Below are 16258 nucleotides of genomic sequence, written 5' to 3'. Positions count from 1 at the left end.
ACGTGTGAATTAGGGAAAGGTGTCTCTTCCTTTGGAGCATGGATGACTTCAAAGCCCTCCTCATACTGCTAAGTATCTGGCAAGTATCTGGCTGGACACTACCAGTTGTGTGTTTAGACTGTGTGTGTGTGTGTGTGTGTGTCTTCGTGTCTGTCTTCAGGCGTGAACAGCATCTCCTTCCTGTGGTAGCATGTTACTCAGAATCTTGGATAACCCCCAGCCCTCCGAAAAACACAATACATGTATGTTTTAAGAAATTTTATCTGATGATTAGTGAGAGGGTGGTGATTGAAACCAGCTTGTTTCCTATTGACCACTGAGGTCAGCTCACCTTTGCTGAAAATGGTTCTTGACTCTTACTTTGTAGCAGGAACTCCTAAGTTAATCGATCCTTTTCAATAGTTTCAGGCTGAAAGTCCAGATATCGCAGGTTAGACCCAGTGTTAAAATATTACCTGGGCAAATTCTCGTTAGAGACAAGGGGCCAAAGACTGTTCCGATGTCTTTTAATGTTGACTTCAATCCAGTAAAGCCCTTGTTAAGCTATTTACCTGTGAAACTGGGCCTTGGGGAGGCAGTGCACCCTTTGAAATTAGAGGTCAGGAGATGTGGATTTGATTTCCAGCCCTCTGCCAGTCAGTCAGCCACTCACTTTCAAGTGACAAGCCTTAGGCGAGTCCCTTTCTGTCTCTGTTTCTCGATTTCTGCGCAGGGATTTATGTGGGCCTTAAAGCCCACTGGGAAAAGATCCCTCTTCCAGCTCAGTACCTGGTTTGTTGAGTATACTTGTCAATCTGGACTTTAATACACCTATGGTTTTGGATTAACTCTATTACCTCTGCTAGAAATTAACACAGAAAATTCACAGTTGATTGACAAGAATGAGAGTCAATTCTAAAGAATTCAAATAGAACTTAATCCTTTATTACTAAAAGACAGCTCAACTCAAGTAGACACAGATCACTCATTCTAATTTCATCAGCTATAGCACTTAGAGACAACTTTTTCAAAATACACAGCTAAAACTGTAGCAACCCCCCAGGCCACCCTGGCTGCTAGGGACTCCTTGGCTAGGAGGCTGTGCCCACACACAGCCCCTGGCCCACCCTGGCTACTAGGGACCCCCTGGCTAGGATGTTGTGCCCACACCCCTCGCCAGAGGGCACATAGCAGCCCCTGGCCCACCCTGGCTATTAGGCACCTCCTGGCTAGGGGGCTGTGCCCACAGCCCCATCCAGAGTGCCTATAGCAGCCCCTCAGCTCACCCTGGCTGCTAGGGACCCCCTGGCTATGGGGCTGTGCCGACAGACCCCGGTAGAGGGCCCGTAGCAGCCCCCCAGCCCACCCTGGCTCCTAGGGACCATCTGTTTGGAAAATGTTGTGTAATATGATACTCAGAACCATATCATAGGGAGATCATAATGTTATTCTGTTTTTTTTTTATATTAAGCACAATAACACTAGTTCTAGTTACATCTCTTTGATATAGACAAAAATGTCATCCTTACCTTCCTTGACAGGATTGAAAGCACAGGGGTTTTCACCCCTTGCAATGTTTAATTCAATATAATTGTGTTTTTTTTGTGGACATTAGTGACCATATGAGAGCTTGATGTACACCTCTTGCCATACTGAGAGTATTTCCCTATGGGCAGTAACATCATCCTCTCCTTCCCTGGATATTAGGAACAACATCACAGGACAGGTGTACAGCCCCAGTCACATTGTGAGTATTATTATCTGTAATCCCTTAGTTATTAGGAACAATATCACTGGGGGTTTGTGTGCTTCCCGAGATACTTGGAGTAATATCCTCTCCGTTTTTGGATGTGTTAGAAACAATATTACAGTGGTGGTGTACACTTCCTGCGATATTGAGGGTACTCTCCCCAGGATATTAGTAACTACATCACAGAAGTGTTGTACACCGCCTGTGATAATGGAACAGTCACAGAGTGTACACTTGCTTTCACAATGAGAGTAATACCTACTTAGGATATGATGGATAATATCACAAGATATACACACATAGGTGTATACCCATCCTGATATTAGGAATAATTTTTATCTAATATACTAAAAATAATATCCCAGAATATACTCATAATGTGTACATTTATTGGGATATTACAATAAATGTATATAACATGTACCATATGTAGCTTTATTGTGATGTACATGTTTACACAATACATATGTACAATAAATGTACATAATCTGTACAATATGTACATTAATATGCACATGTGTATGATATATACATTATTGCAATATTGCAATGATATATGTAATTACAATAATATATATACAATATGTAATATCATGGTAAATATACAGATTGTACACATTATGTACTTTTAATTTATTTTGGTATTACAATATGTAACCATGTACATAATGTACATATGTACTATATGTACATGTGTACATATGTGTGCACATTATGTACATTATGTACAGCTGTACAATATATACACGTTTACATGTACAATATGTACACATATACGTAATGTACACATGTTCACATATACATAATGTACACATTACGTGCATATGTACTATATATCCATGTGTACATAATGTGCACATTAGGTAGAGATGTACAGTATGTGCACATTTACATAATGTTTACCTTATGTACAGATGTACAGTATGTATGCATGTACATATAGGCGCACATTGTGTACATATGCACAGCCCCCTAGCTCAGTGAGCCAGAGGATGCTGCATTGCCCTAGTTGCCAGCAGGGAGCATGTTGCCACTGCAGTGTGAGCAAGAGGGCCCTGCATTGGTCCGCCGCCAGGAGAGGGCGCCCAAGCCCGCCTTTTCAGAGTCCTGAGGCTCCGCCCCCCGAGGTGCATCATCGCCGCCCACATGGTCTGCAGAGTTGTTCTCCTCAGTGTTGACCTGGGGGCACTTGGAGGTGGAGCTGCGACCTCCTCAGCACAGACCCCGGGGCTCGGGTCTCACTGTGGGAGGGCCCTGCCGTGGCCCTCATCGCCGGAAGAGGGCACGGGCACATCACCGGGAGCGAGAGGGCCCCGCACTGCCCGGCGGCCGCCAGCAGGGGGCGCCCGAGCCGCCTTTTTGGACAGCGTCACGGTCCCGGCGTGCCTTGCGTCATGGCGGCCTGCGGAGTTCCGTCGTCCTCAGTGCAGACCTGCGGGGGCCCATGAGGGCGGAGCTGCGTTCTCCACAGCACAGACCTAGCGGGCACAGCCTCACCTGGGGACGACTCTGGGCCGCGTCCGCAGTGAGTAAAATCCTTCCTGTTTGCAGCCTGACTGCTTAGGGTCGGAGACTAGTAGGAAGATCTTGGTGTGGAAACCTGGACACCAAAAGCCCCTCGGAGTCCTGCACGCCGAGGTTCTCCCGAGCCAAGGCCACGTGGCGACAGTGCGAGGTGCACACCGCCTCGGAACGCAATGGCGCGTTCCTAAGGCAGCTGTGACATCCGGAATGTGAATACAACACCCGCAGTGCTCGTGTAGAAAACAGCTGTGATGCTGATGCAAGGCCTCCGTCCGCGCGTTACTGTAAAGTCCGCGCTGCTCCTGCGGCCGCCATACAGCAGTTTGAATCATCAACAGTGACGTATCAGTGCAAACGCAGAAACCAATGTATGCTCAGGGTTTTGGGTGAGGATCAGGGCTACGGGTGAGGGTTAGAGTTTGGGGTTACTGGTTAGTTGTTAGGATTTAGGGGTTAGAGAATTTTAGGCAAAATAAATTTAGTTTATTTAAGCAAAGGAATGATTCGTGAATCACACCTGAAGCACCAGAACAGAAAACAGGGCTTGGGACTTCGAGCTGTTAGTGGTGGCAGCTAAGTGAGGTTTCTCCTTGGCTCCAGCTAGGCGACTGCCTGTTGTGGGGATGGTTCCCTCAGCATCAATAGTCATAAAGCCAACTAGCAGCAGGGTTTATTGTCATTGACGGGTTGGTTTGCTCATGTTTTAAAGTCAGTTTTAAAGCCTCCAATTCGATTTCCATTTGCTTTGCAAGACCTCAGGCTAACGGCTTCCTCCTGTTTTGCTTTAACATGTCAAAACCGTAATTCATTTTCATTTTACTTTACTGGCATGAATAGCAGTAAATTCACATTTTTGTTGTTATTCAGAAAGTCAGTTTAATTGGCAACCTATTTGTGATGGTGCATAAAATAATGTTTGTTAATCATTAGCATCTTAGATTAGATGAAATATGTTAACTCTATTCAGCTTTGTTATTAAACCAAAACAGGAGTTGAGTTTCTTTTTTTTTTTTTCTCCTAGGCTTTAACCATTTAAAATACACTCAAGCATCTTCTTTTGATGTGAATTCTTTCTGAGAAATTTGTCCTTGGTGATTTCATCCTTGTCTGAACACCATAGAGTGTCTTTTTAAATCCTAGATGGTATAGCCCACTCCACACATAAGTTATATGGTATAGCCTATTGCTCCCATGCTACAAACCTGTATAGCACATCTCTGTACTGAATGCTGTAGTCAACTGTCACACCATGGTGACTGTGGATTGTGATCCCAAAATATCTGAGTCAGGTCTCAGTCAAGTAGAAAGCTTATTTCGCCAAGGTTAAGGACACGCCCATGATACAGCCTTAGGAGGTCCTGACAACATGGGCCCAAGGTGGTCAGGGTAGAGCTTGCTCTTATACATTTTAGAGAGACAGGAGACACCAATCAATATGCGTAAGATGTACAGTCATTTGGTTCAGTGAGGTGGAACAACTGGAAGTAGGAAGTGGGGGTGCTTCTAGGTCAGAAGTAGATAAAACACAAGGTTGCATTCTTTTGAATCCTTGATCAGCCTTCCAGTGAATACAATTTAGTCTGGTTCAGTGAATCTGCATTTTTACATATACAGTAGGGCAGACGAATGGTGTGATCTTGGCCCACCACAACCTCCGCCTCCCAGGTTCAAGCGATTGTCTTGCCTCAGCCTCCTGAGCAGCTAGGATTACAGGCATGCACCACCATGCCTGGGTAATTTTTGTATTTTTAGTAGAGTTGGGCATCCACCATGCCCAGCCTACTATCGGTATATTTGCTGTGGTTGGGTATCTGTTCAGATATTTAACCAGTTTTAAAATCACCTATGTATTGTGTAAATATCTTCTCACATCTGTCTTGTCTTTTTATTCTCCGAATACAATTTTTCACAGTAGAATATTTAGCTTTATAAAGTCTGTTATCAATATTTTCATGAATTGGCATTTGATGTTGTGTGTTAAAACTCAACACAAAACCCAATGTCATCTAGATTTTCTTTTAGATTTTTTATAGTTTCACATTTCATATTACCGCCTCTGGACTGTTTTGAGTAGGGGTTTTTTTTGTGTATGTGTGTGAAATGAATACATTTCATTCTACATGGCTTCCAAAGTCTTCCATCACTATTTTTGGGAAGGATATGGCTACAGTGGGCTTCATTTTGGCTTGAGTTTCCAAAATTATTACATTGAATAAACTGAATATTGAATTTTATAGGTATTTCAGGACAGCCAGGCGGGGGTGAACATCTGCTGAGAAACTGAGTAAGAATGTCTGTGCTGAGCTCTGGCGCCACTAGAGGGTGCGTGAACCTACCCCTGACTAACTTCCCTCTGAGGTGCCAGGGCAGCACGAGGGTCGTGTCAACTTAGTCTTGTTCATTGGTGAGTAAAAAGCTTCCTTTCCACGGCCCTGAGTGCAGAGAAGAGAGTCTTTAGAGTACTCAGCAAAGGAAGAAATTCATCTAGAAAAATTAAATCCCCAAATCCCATCATACGACTACATCCTGATATTATTGTCAATATCCAGACACAGTGGCTGCTAAGATATGTTCTCACAGTGGCCTCTAATATAATAATCACAGCATGCCCTAACATTACTATGATATCCATACCGTGCCCTAACACCAATATATTCACACCATACTCTAACGCTAATCTGATATCCACACCGTTGCTTCTAATACTAATGTAATACTATCCACATGGTTTCCTGATGTTAATGTAATATCTACATTGTTCTCCAACACCAATATCATGTGTATATCATGTCCTAACACTAATATCCACACTGTGCCATAACACTAATCTATCCACACAGTAGCCTTTAATACTAATAAGTACAATAATATCTACTAAGTGGAGTCTGTTGACATTGAGGCTTTTATAAGGGTTCATAGCTTTGGATGAAGGGTAGCCTCTATAGTGGATTTTGGTGATGTCTCTGCTTTTCTGGCGTAGTAGTGATATGGTTGTTTTAAAAAGTAATTTACTTTTTAATAATGTCATACTTCTAGGAAACTTCCAGTAGCAGTGCAAAATATAACCTGTTTCTTTTCTTAGAGTCCCCAGCAGTTATTGCTGTACCAGATTTGCAGCGTCCCACAAAATACTCCGGTATACTTTATCCAGAGCATGGAAACTCTCCTAGGTTACCACCACATAACCCCTAGATCAGGAAATCAGCATGGTTCCTACGTGATACTTCAGTTCACAAACTCATTTCACTTTTACCTCCTGCCCCGCTTGGGAGTATAATGTGTTTTTTCATTTGGATCCAGTTTTCCTGTCAGTATTCCCAAGACTTTCCTGCATATTTATGATCTTGACACATTTAAAGAGCATACGAATTTTTGTTTGAACACCTGTTTTCAGGTCTTTGGGGTATATAGCTAGGAGTCGTACGGTAAATTTACTTGCAGAAACTCCAAATTATTTGACACATATGCTGCACCATTTCATATTGTCACAAGCAGTGTTAAATAGTTCACATTTCCGCACATCTTTGTCAATACTTGTTTTTTTTTTTTTTTTTAGTATGACTATTTTAGTGTGAGTTAAGGGGTATCTCTTCTTTCTGGTTTGAATGAGGACTAATGATGTTAAGCATCTCTCAAGTGCTTGCTGGTGAAGTGTGTATTAAAGTGCATCATTAGTTTTTAGATTGGATTGTCTTTGTTGTTGAATTGTAAAAGTTATTTATACATTCTGGATAACAGACACTTATGAAGAATCTACTGTGCAGATTTTTTCTTCCATTCTGTGGGTTACTGGAACATAATAAGAGTTTGTGTGTGGTCTCTGCCCCAGTGTCCTGAGTGTAATGTATGTTTTTTTTTTTTTTGAGACGGAGTTTCGCTCTTGTTACCCAGGCTGGAGTGCAATGGCGCGATCTCGGCTCACCGCAACCTCCGCCTCCTGGATTCAAGCAGTTCTCCTGCCTCAGCCTCCTGAGTAGCTGGGATTACAGGCACGCGCCACCATGCCCAGCTAATTTTTTGTATTTTTAGTAGAGACGGGTTTCCACCATGTTGACCAGGATGGTCTCAATCTCTTGACCTCATGATCCACCCGCCTCGGCCTCCCAAAGTGCTGGGATTACAGGCTTGAGCCACTGTGCCCGGCCCTGAGTGTAATGTATGAAATGATGTGTCTTTTGTATGCTAATGAGATGACTGATGGCTGAGGGCACCTGGACAGCCTCAGTGGGGCTGGTTGCCAAAGAAACCAACCTTGCCATTAGAAGATTTGAAATTTCAGCCTCCCTCCCATCTCTGTGAAAGTTAGAGGTGCTGATGGTTGAGTAGAATACCTGAGGCACTGTTGGGAACATGCTAACACAGTGGTCTGCAAGCTTTTTGGCATCAGGGACTGGTTTTCTGGAAGACAGTTTTTCTATGGCCCAGGGTGGGGTGCATGGATTTGGGATGATTCAAACACATTACATTTATTGTACATTTATTACACTGTAACATGTAATGAAATAATGATTTCAGATTGTCTTCTTGCAACTGGACGGTCTCTTCTGGGGGTGATGGAAGACAGTGACAGATCATCAGACATGAGATTCTCATAAGGAGCATGCAGCCCAGATATCCCACATGTGCAGTTCACAATAGGGTTCATGCTTCTATGAGAATCTAATGCCACTGCTGATCTGTCAGGAGGCGGAGATCAAGTGGGGACGCATGTGATGTGGAATGGATATGAACACAGGTGACACAATGCTCGCCTTTCCTCCTCTCACCTCCTGCTGTATGGTCCAGTTCCTGAGGCTGCAGACTGGTAACAGTCTGTGAGCTGGGGGTTGGGGGGACTCCTCATCGAACAGACCAGGTCTTGTCCTCATGCAGAAAGTCCAAGATGATAAGCATGGCAACATTTTGGTCAAGCTAGAAAAAAGTATCACTGCAAGCTCAGCATGGTGGCTCATGCTTGTCATCCCAGCATTTTGGGAGGAAGAGGTGGGTGGATCATGAGGTCAGGAGTTTGAGACCAGCCTGGCCAAACTAAAATACAAGTATTAGCCAGGTGTGATAGCGTGCACTATAATCCCAGCTACTCAGGGGGCTGAGGCAGAATAATCGCTTGAAGCTGGGAGGCGCAGGTTGCAGTAATCCAAGACCATGCCACTGTACTCCAGCCTGTGCTACAGAGTGAGATTCCATCTCAGGACAAAAAAAAAAAAAAAAAAAAAAAAAAAGAAAGAAAGGAGAAAAGAAAATAGCATCATTGCAAGCATTACTGCATGATGAGACTCTCCAAACTCAAGTTACTTGGGCTTGCCCCTCCAGCCCATCCTTTTGTCACCCCACAGACCAAGCCACCCTCCCCCTTGTTGTACTGAAGCACCTGGGCAAACTGTGTACCTGAAAAACACTCACCTAGTGGTAAAAACCTAGCCGATGGCATTGGACTGCCCAGGTCCAAATCCCAGCCCCAGCACTGACTAGCTGGTTGATCCTGACAAGTAGATCATCTCTCTCAGCCTCTGTGTTTCCATCTGCAAAATGGGCATATCGATCATCACAGCAGCTGGTTGTGAGAATGGATTTAATGGATCTGGGCTGAGCCATGAGAGCTTTGATTTTTAGAAAATCTTTCAGGAGATTCTAACTATTTGTTAAGGATCAAGAACCACTAATCTAATTACACTTGTCACAGTGAAATATTTATTACTGATTATAATGGTTATGATAATTATTGTAGCTATATAATTAAAAATAAGTATATAATATATATTCTAATAAGTATTTGCTATCAGTTGAGATGGAGTCTCGCTCTGTCTTCCAGGCTGGAGTGTGGTGAATGGTGCAATCTTGGCTCACTGCAACCTCCCGGGTTCAAGCAATTCTCCTGCCTTAGCTTCTTGAGTAGCTGTGATTACAGGCACCCACCACCACACCTGGCTACTTTTCATACTTTTTGGTAGAGATGGGGTTTTGCCAAGTTGGCCAGGCTGGTCTGAAACTCCTGGCCTCAAGTGATCCACCCACCTCAGCTTCCCAAAGTGCTGAGATTACAGACGTGAGACACGCGCCCTGCCACAGTGAAATTCATGGCACCCTACTCTCCGGGAAGACTGATGTAGATGATAATTTATATCAGAAGTTCATTAACTTTTTCATAAATGACCAGTTGTGCATATTTTAGGCTAGTGGGCCAGACAGTTTCTGTCACAACTGCTCAAAACGTGAAATATAGAAATAAATGGATTTGGCTGTGTTCCAATAAAACTTTATTGATAAGAGTAGGCAGTAGGCAGGATTTGGTCTTTGGGTCATGCTTTGCCTTCCCCTGGATTATTAGCTGTGGGACATGGAAAGAACAAGATCCCTGCAGGGTCACACAGGAGCCAGCGAGCAGCAGGATGGTTTGTTCAGTAGGAGAGATTTCCTGTTGCCGCTTCTGCCTCTGACCTCCTCGATGCAGAGGCTGGCCAGGTCAGGGGGCTCCTGTAACTGGCCTTTTGTGCCCCGCAGCTGCCAGGAAAGATTGCATCATGATACACAGTGCCACTTCTGCCTGGTTCCAGGAAAGCCCTCCCTGCCTCCACAGGTACAGAATGATACCCATGGAAACCAGCCTCATGTTTTTAGGGAGAAGCTGTGTAGGGCTCCAGCTGACTTCCACCTGAGGGGTGGTGCAGGTTTCCAGCCTGGGATGGGAGGGTGGGTTAGGTTGGGCTGGGCCTCTGCCAAGAAGGTTCCCAGGATGCTCCTGTACCTTCTGCAGGTGGGGACCTGGACAGCATAGACCTGCACTTCCTGCAGATGGGGACAATGGCATTTGCTTAATCGGCTTTGCTCAATTCTGTGCCACATATATCAGTCCCAGATCATTATCATCTACAGCCCTCAATTCCATGGCTTGGTCTTTGTGGCCAAAAAACCTCAGCCAGGCCTGAAACTCCATAAGAAGGGAGAGAATATGTCCTGGGCAGTATTTGCATTGGCTGTCACTCAGTCACTTCATTGATGGAGCACCAGCTCTGGGCCATGCTCTGTTCTAGGTACTGGGGATTGGGTGAAAGAAACAGACAAGGGCCCTGCTCTCTTGGGGTGACGTGCTGGTAGAGGTGAGGCCCAAACAGGAATCCAGGGCAAGGGGACAGAGCACGATGGCATGCCTAGTGAGGGAAGGCTTGGCATTCAAGCTGAGATCATAAGGAAAGACAGTGAGCCGTGCAGGTGTCTGGGAGAACAGTTTTGGGTTTTTTTTGGAAACAGTCTTGCTCTGTCACCCAGGCTGGGGTGCAATGGCATGATCTTGGCTCACTGCAACTTCCACCTTTGGGGTTTAAGCAATTCTCTTGCTTCAGCCTCCCGAGTAGCTGGCATTACAGGTGTGCCCCACCACACCCAGCTCATTTTTGTATTTTTAGTAGAGATGGGGTTTCACTATGTTGGCTGTGCTGGTCTCCAACTCCCAACTTCAAGTGATCCACCTGCTTCATCTCCCTTAGTGCTGGGATTACAGGCATAAGCCACCATGGCTGGCATGGGAGAAGAGCCTTCTAGGCAGTGGGAATGGCATATGCAAAGGTCCTGGGTCAGGACTATGCCTGGACTTGGGTTTTCCAACCTCAGCATGGTTGATATTTTGGGCTGAAACTTCATTGTTGGGTTCTGTCCTGTGCATTATGGGATGTTTAGCAGACTCCCAGTCTCTACCCACTAGATGCCAGCAGCACCCCCTACCAGTTGTGACATCCAAAAATATCTAGATCTTGCCAAATGACTCTTGGGGGATGCAGTCATCCACAGTTGAGAACCACTGACCGATTGTGTTCAAGAAACAGCAAGGAGGTCAGCATGGCCAAGAAAGAGCAGCTGAGGCACAGAGTGGATGGAGATGGGATGTCGTTCATGATCATCAGGACTTTAGCTTTGACCCTGAGTGAAATGGGAGTGCTGACGGGTTTAGCTGGGAAGTGTTAAGAGCTGACTTGGGTTTTTTGTTTATTTGTTTGATTTTTGAGATGGAGTCTCACTCTGTTGCCAGGCTGGAGTGAAGTGGTGTGATCTCAGCTCACTGCAACCTCCACCTCCTGGTTCAAGCAATTCTCCTGCCTCAGCCTCCCAAGTAGCTGGGACTACAGGCATCTACCACCACACCCAGCTAATTTTTGTATTTTTAGTAGAGATGAAAGTCCCCCATATTGGTCAGGTTGATCTCAGGCTCCCAACCTCCGGTGATCCACTCACCACAGCCTCCCAAAGTGCTGGGATTACAGGCATGAGCCACTGCCGACTTGGGTTTTAACAGATCCCTCTGGTCACGAGGTGGAGGATGGGCTGTGGGATAATGGACAGGAGTGGGGCGGGACCAAGAGCAGGGGCAGGGAGGGGAGGAAAGAGCCTATTTATTGCAGGAGCCAAGGCAGGAGGCCAGGCTGGTGAAACCCTCAGGCTACTGCCAACTCTGTGTGCACGTGGGTGGACGTGCGTGCATGTGTGTGCATGGTGTGAGTGTGTGCACACATGTATGCATGTGAGCATGGATTGCTTGGGTATACACATGTGCATGTGTGCATGGATGTGTGCCTACATTGTGTGTGTTGCTGTGCATGCTAACATGCTTGTATGAGTGTGCAAATGTGCATGCATGTGTACACACTTTGTGTGTATATGTGCGCACATGCACACATGTACACAGGATGGTTGCTCAAATAGCCAGACAAGGACTGGGAAAGGAACAGCCCCACAGGTGCTCTTACAGTCCTGGAGCAGGAAAGCTCGTCTCCATCTGAGGCTCGCCATTCCTCAAAGATGAGGGCTGGGCCCTAACCAATGTCATGTCTCCTTTCTTGCACTCAAAGAATAAACCTCACCATGCCCCAGGGCTGTTTCCTGGCTTTAGTCAGTCCAGTGGGAACAGGGAAGTCCTCCCTGCTGTCCATCCTCTTTGGGGCGCTGTCAAAGGTGGAGGGGTTGGTGAGCATCACAGTAAGGCCACCCCCTTCCTGTGTGCTAGGATGTCCCCATCATCCTGAAAGTCCCCCTTCCTCACTGCCTTTCCACCCCTCCCCATCTCAGCCAAGCTCACTTTCATTCTCTCAACCACCCACCCACCGAGAGCCCAGCTCCCACTGCTCCTCAAAACCTGTCATCCATCTTTCCCCATCATCCTTATGTGACCAAAGTAAGTTGTGTTTTAGTGTTCAGTGGCCTACATGCTCCAGGAGACTTGGGTGCAGAACACCTCTGTGGTGGAGAAAGTGTGCCTCAGGCAGTAGCTGGACCCAGCCTGGCTGGGGAGAGTCCTAGAGGCCTGTGCCCTGTGGGCCAGATGTGGATAGCTTTCCTGGGGGAGTCCACACTTCAATTAGGGAGAAGGTGAGAGTCTCAGGGTCTTTTGGGTCAGGGAGGCATTGCAGTTGGGGGTCATTTGGGTCTCTGACTCATCATGGGCACTATGATGGAGAAATGCAGGGAGTGGTCAGGGAAGTGGGGAAGAAGAAGGGCTCAGCTCATGGTCAAGCACATACTAGGTGCTCAATGAATAATCACTAATCAGGAAATAGAAATGGACACAGAGAGACTCAAGGAGTTGTGGTAGGGATTGGCTGTGAGGGTCTGTTCAGCAACTGAGAGTGAGATGACTAGAGTCCTGTCTTACTCTGCCCTGCCTTGCTGGGTGACATTGATCTAATTGCTTCCCCTCTCTGGGCCTCACCAAAGGGTCTGGACAGAGATGTCCAAGACATAGAATATATGCATCTGGAGCTATGGCTTGGGCAGGAGCTGGCAAACTGTGACCCCCAGGCCAAATCCAGTCCTCCACTTTTGTGTGCGTGTGTGTGTGTTTGAGATGGAGTCTCTGTTGCACAGGCTGGGGTGGTGCAATCTTGGCTCACTGCAACCTCCCCCTCCCACATTCAAGAAATTCTCCTGCCTCAGCTTCCTGAGTAGCTGGGATTATAGGCGCATGCCACCACACTTGGCTAATTTTTACATTTTTAGTAGAGACAGTGTTTCACCATGTTGGCCAGGCTCATCTCGAACTCCTAACCTCAGATCATCTTCCCATTTTCCTCAGAGTCAAAGCCCAAGTCGTGATGATCCCTGGCAAGGTCACTGTCACCTTGCTCTGGTATCTGTCATCCCCATCTTTCTTCATCATCTGGCTTCACTCCAGCCTCCAGAGTCTGTGATGTTCCCTGATCCCCTGCAGCACACTCTGTCCCCAGGGCCTTTATAACTTCTGTTCCCACTGTGGGAATTCTCTCCCCAGGAGTGGCCAGGACTCAACCCTCACTTCTGTCACACTCGCAGAGAAGGCTTCCTAGATTACCTTATCCACCACCACCACTGCAACCCTGCTCATGCTAGTGCGCCTTACACCCACACCTGCTTCCCCTCCCCTCCCGTCCCCTCCCCTCCCCTCCCTTCTCTTCCCTTCCCTTCCCTTCTTCCCTTCCCTTCCCTTCTCCCCTTCCCTTTCCGAGACAGAGTCTTGCTGTGTTCCCCAGGCTGGAGTGCAGTTGTGCAATCTCGGCTCACTGCAACCTCCGCCTCTCAAGTTCAAGCAATACTCCCACCTGAGTAGCTAGGATTAAAGGCAGGTGCCACCATTTTTGTACTTTTAGTAAAAATGGGGTTTCACCATGTTGGTCAGGCTGATCTCGAACTCCTAATCTCAAGCGATCCACTCACCTTGGCCTCCCAAGGTGCTGAGATTACAGGTGTGAGCCACTGCACCTGGCTGCACCTACTTTAGTATTTATTCTTCATAGCGCTTTTCACCTAATGTGCTGTCTGTGTTACTGGTTTGTTTGTGGATTGCCTGTCTTTCTCCCTCTCATTAGAGTGATGGATCCATTCAGATAGCAGAAACTTTGTTTCATTCACTGCTGTTTCCCCAAAGACTAGAACCCTGACAGGGATATGATAACCAGGCAGTAGTTAATGGAATGAATTAATGTAAGAATGAATGAATGTGTCATCTGGGTCTAGATTATAGAGAGAAAAAAAAGAATGAATGAATGGCCGGGTGCAGTGGCTCATGCCTGTAGTCCCAGCACTTGGGGAGGCTGAGGCGGGCAGATTGCTTGAAGTCAGGAGTTCAAGACCAGCCTGGCCATCTCTACTAAAAATACAAAAATTGGCCAGGCATGGTGGCACACCTGTAATCCCAGCTACACAGGAGGCTGAGGCAGGAGAATCGATTGAACCCAGGAGGTGGAGGTTGGAGTGAGTTGAGATCACGCCACTGCACTCCAGCATGGATGGAATAGCGAGACTCTGTCTCAAAAATAAATAAAAATAATTTTAAAAAGGAATGCATGAAAGACAAGAAGTCCTAGATATAAGGAATAAGTGATAGTAATCAATACTACACAAGGGAAATCATAGTGAATGAGAATTTATTTGTAAATTTCAAGATAGCTAGAAGACAAGGATTGTGGTGTACTCAATACAAAAGATAAATATTTAAGGTGATGACTATCTCAGTTACCCTGATATAATCATTACATACTGTACATCAGGGGTCCCCACAGCCTCTGGCCACGAATCAATACCAGTCTGAGGCCAGTTAGGAACTGGACAGGCAGCACAGCAGATGAGTAGGGGGCAGGTGTGTGAGGCTTCATCTGTGTTTACAGCCACTCCTTATTGTTTGCATCACCACTTAAGCTCCACCTCTAGATCAGTGGCAGTGTTAGATTCTCATAAGAGCACAAACCCTAGCGTAAAGAGCACATGTGAGGAATCTCGGCTGCGTGCTGCTGCTTTTTTTTTTTTTTTTTTTTTTTTTTTTTTTTTGAGATGCAGTCTCACTCTTTGCCAGGCTAGAGTACAGTGGCACATGCTTGGCTCACTGCAACCTCTGCTTTTTTGGGTTCAAGCCATTCTCCTGCGTCAGTCTCCTGAGTAGCTGGGATTACAGATACATACCACCACACATGACTAATTTTTGTATTTTTTTAGTAGAGACAGGGTCTCACCATGTTGGCCAGGCTGGTATCAAACTACTGACCTCATGATCCACCCACTTTGGCCTCCTAAAGTGCTGGGATTACAGGCATGAGCCACCATGCCCTGCAGCTGCATGCTTCTTATAAAAATCTAATGCCTGATAATCTATCACAGTCTCCCATTACCCTCAGAGGGACCATCTAGTTTCAGCAAGACTAGCTGAGGCTCTCGATGATTCTACATTGTGGTGAGTTGTGTAAGTATTTTGTCATATTTTACAATATAATAATAATAGGAGCAGGCCAGGCACAATGGCTTATGCCTATCATCCCAGCACTTTGTAGGGAATGAGGCAGGCAGATAATCTGAGGTCAGGGGTTCAAGACCAGCCTGGCCAACATGGCCACTAATTCAATTCACGAGGAAGTTCTTCCCTAACGACTTAATCAGCTCCTAAAGACTCCACCTCTTAATACTGTCTATATTGGAGTTTAAGTTCCAGTATGAATTTTGGAGGAGATACAAACATTCCAACCATAGCGAATATACTTTACTAAAAAAGGAGAAAAAAAGGAAAATGCTGTCTCTAAACATGGTATTTTAAGAGTTATTTGTAGCCCCATTTTCTGCTTGCTTAGCTTCATATTTGTGACCATGAGTGTCAGCTGAGAAGTTTCAGCAAATTTTAAAAGTTTCACACTATCTATTAATATCTTATTCAGATAAGATCAAATTTCTAACCTAGATTTTAGGTTAAGACAGAGACCCATAGTAATTTATTGCAATGTGAAACTGACAGAGAGATATTAACTAGCAGAATCCAGCTATAAAAATAAATTTAAGGGCACAGTTCTCTGCTAATGACTCCCCCAGACAAATCATTCTTTGGATATCAATGAATCAACTAAAAATGGAAGTGAGAACAGTTTGAGTTCTTTTTGCAGTGGATGGATGTTTATGAGACTATTAAGTGAAGAGGTTCCGAAACAAGGGGATAAATGGCATGCTAATTTGGGGTTGAATGGAGTAATGGGATGATCTTGAAATATAAGAATCCTGCTTAAT

The sequence above is a fragment of the Saimiri boliviensis genome, chromosome 1 (assembly GCF_048565385.1).
Source record: "Saimiri boliviensis isolate mSaiBol1 chromosome 1, mSaiBol1.pri, whole genome shotgun sequence".
Classification (NCBI taxonomy): domain Eukaryota; kingdom Metazoa; phylum Chordata; class Mammalia; order Primates; family Cebidae; genus Saimiri; species Saimiri boliviensis.
This window is presented reverse-complemented; position numbering follows the sequence as displayed.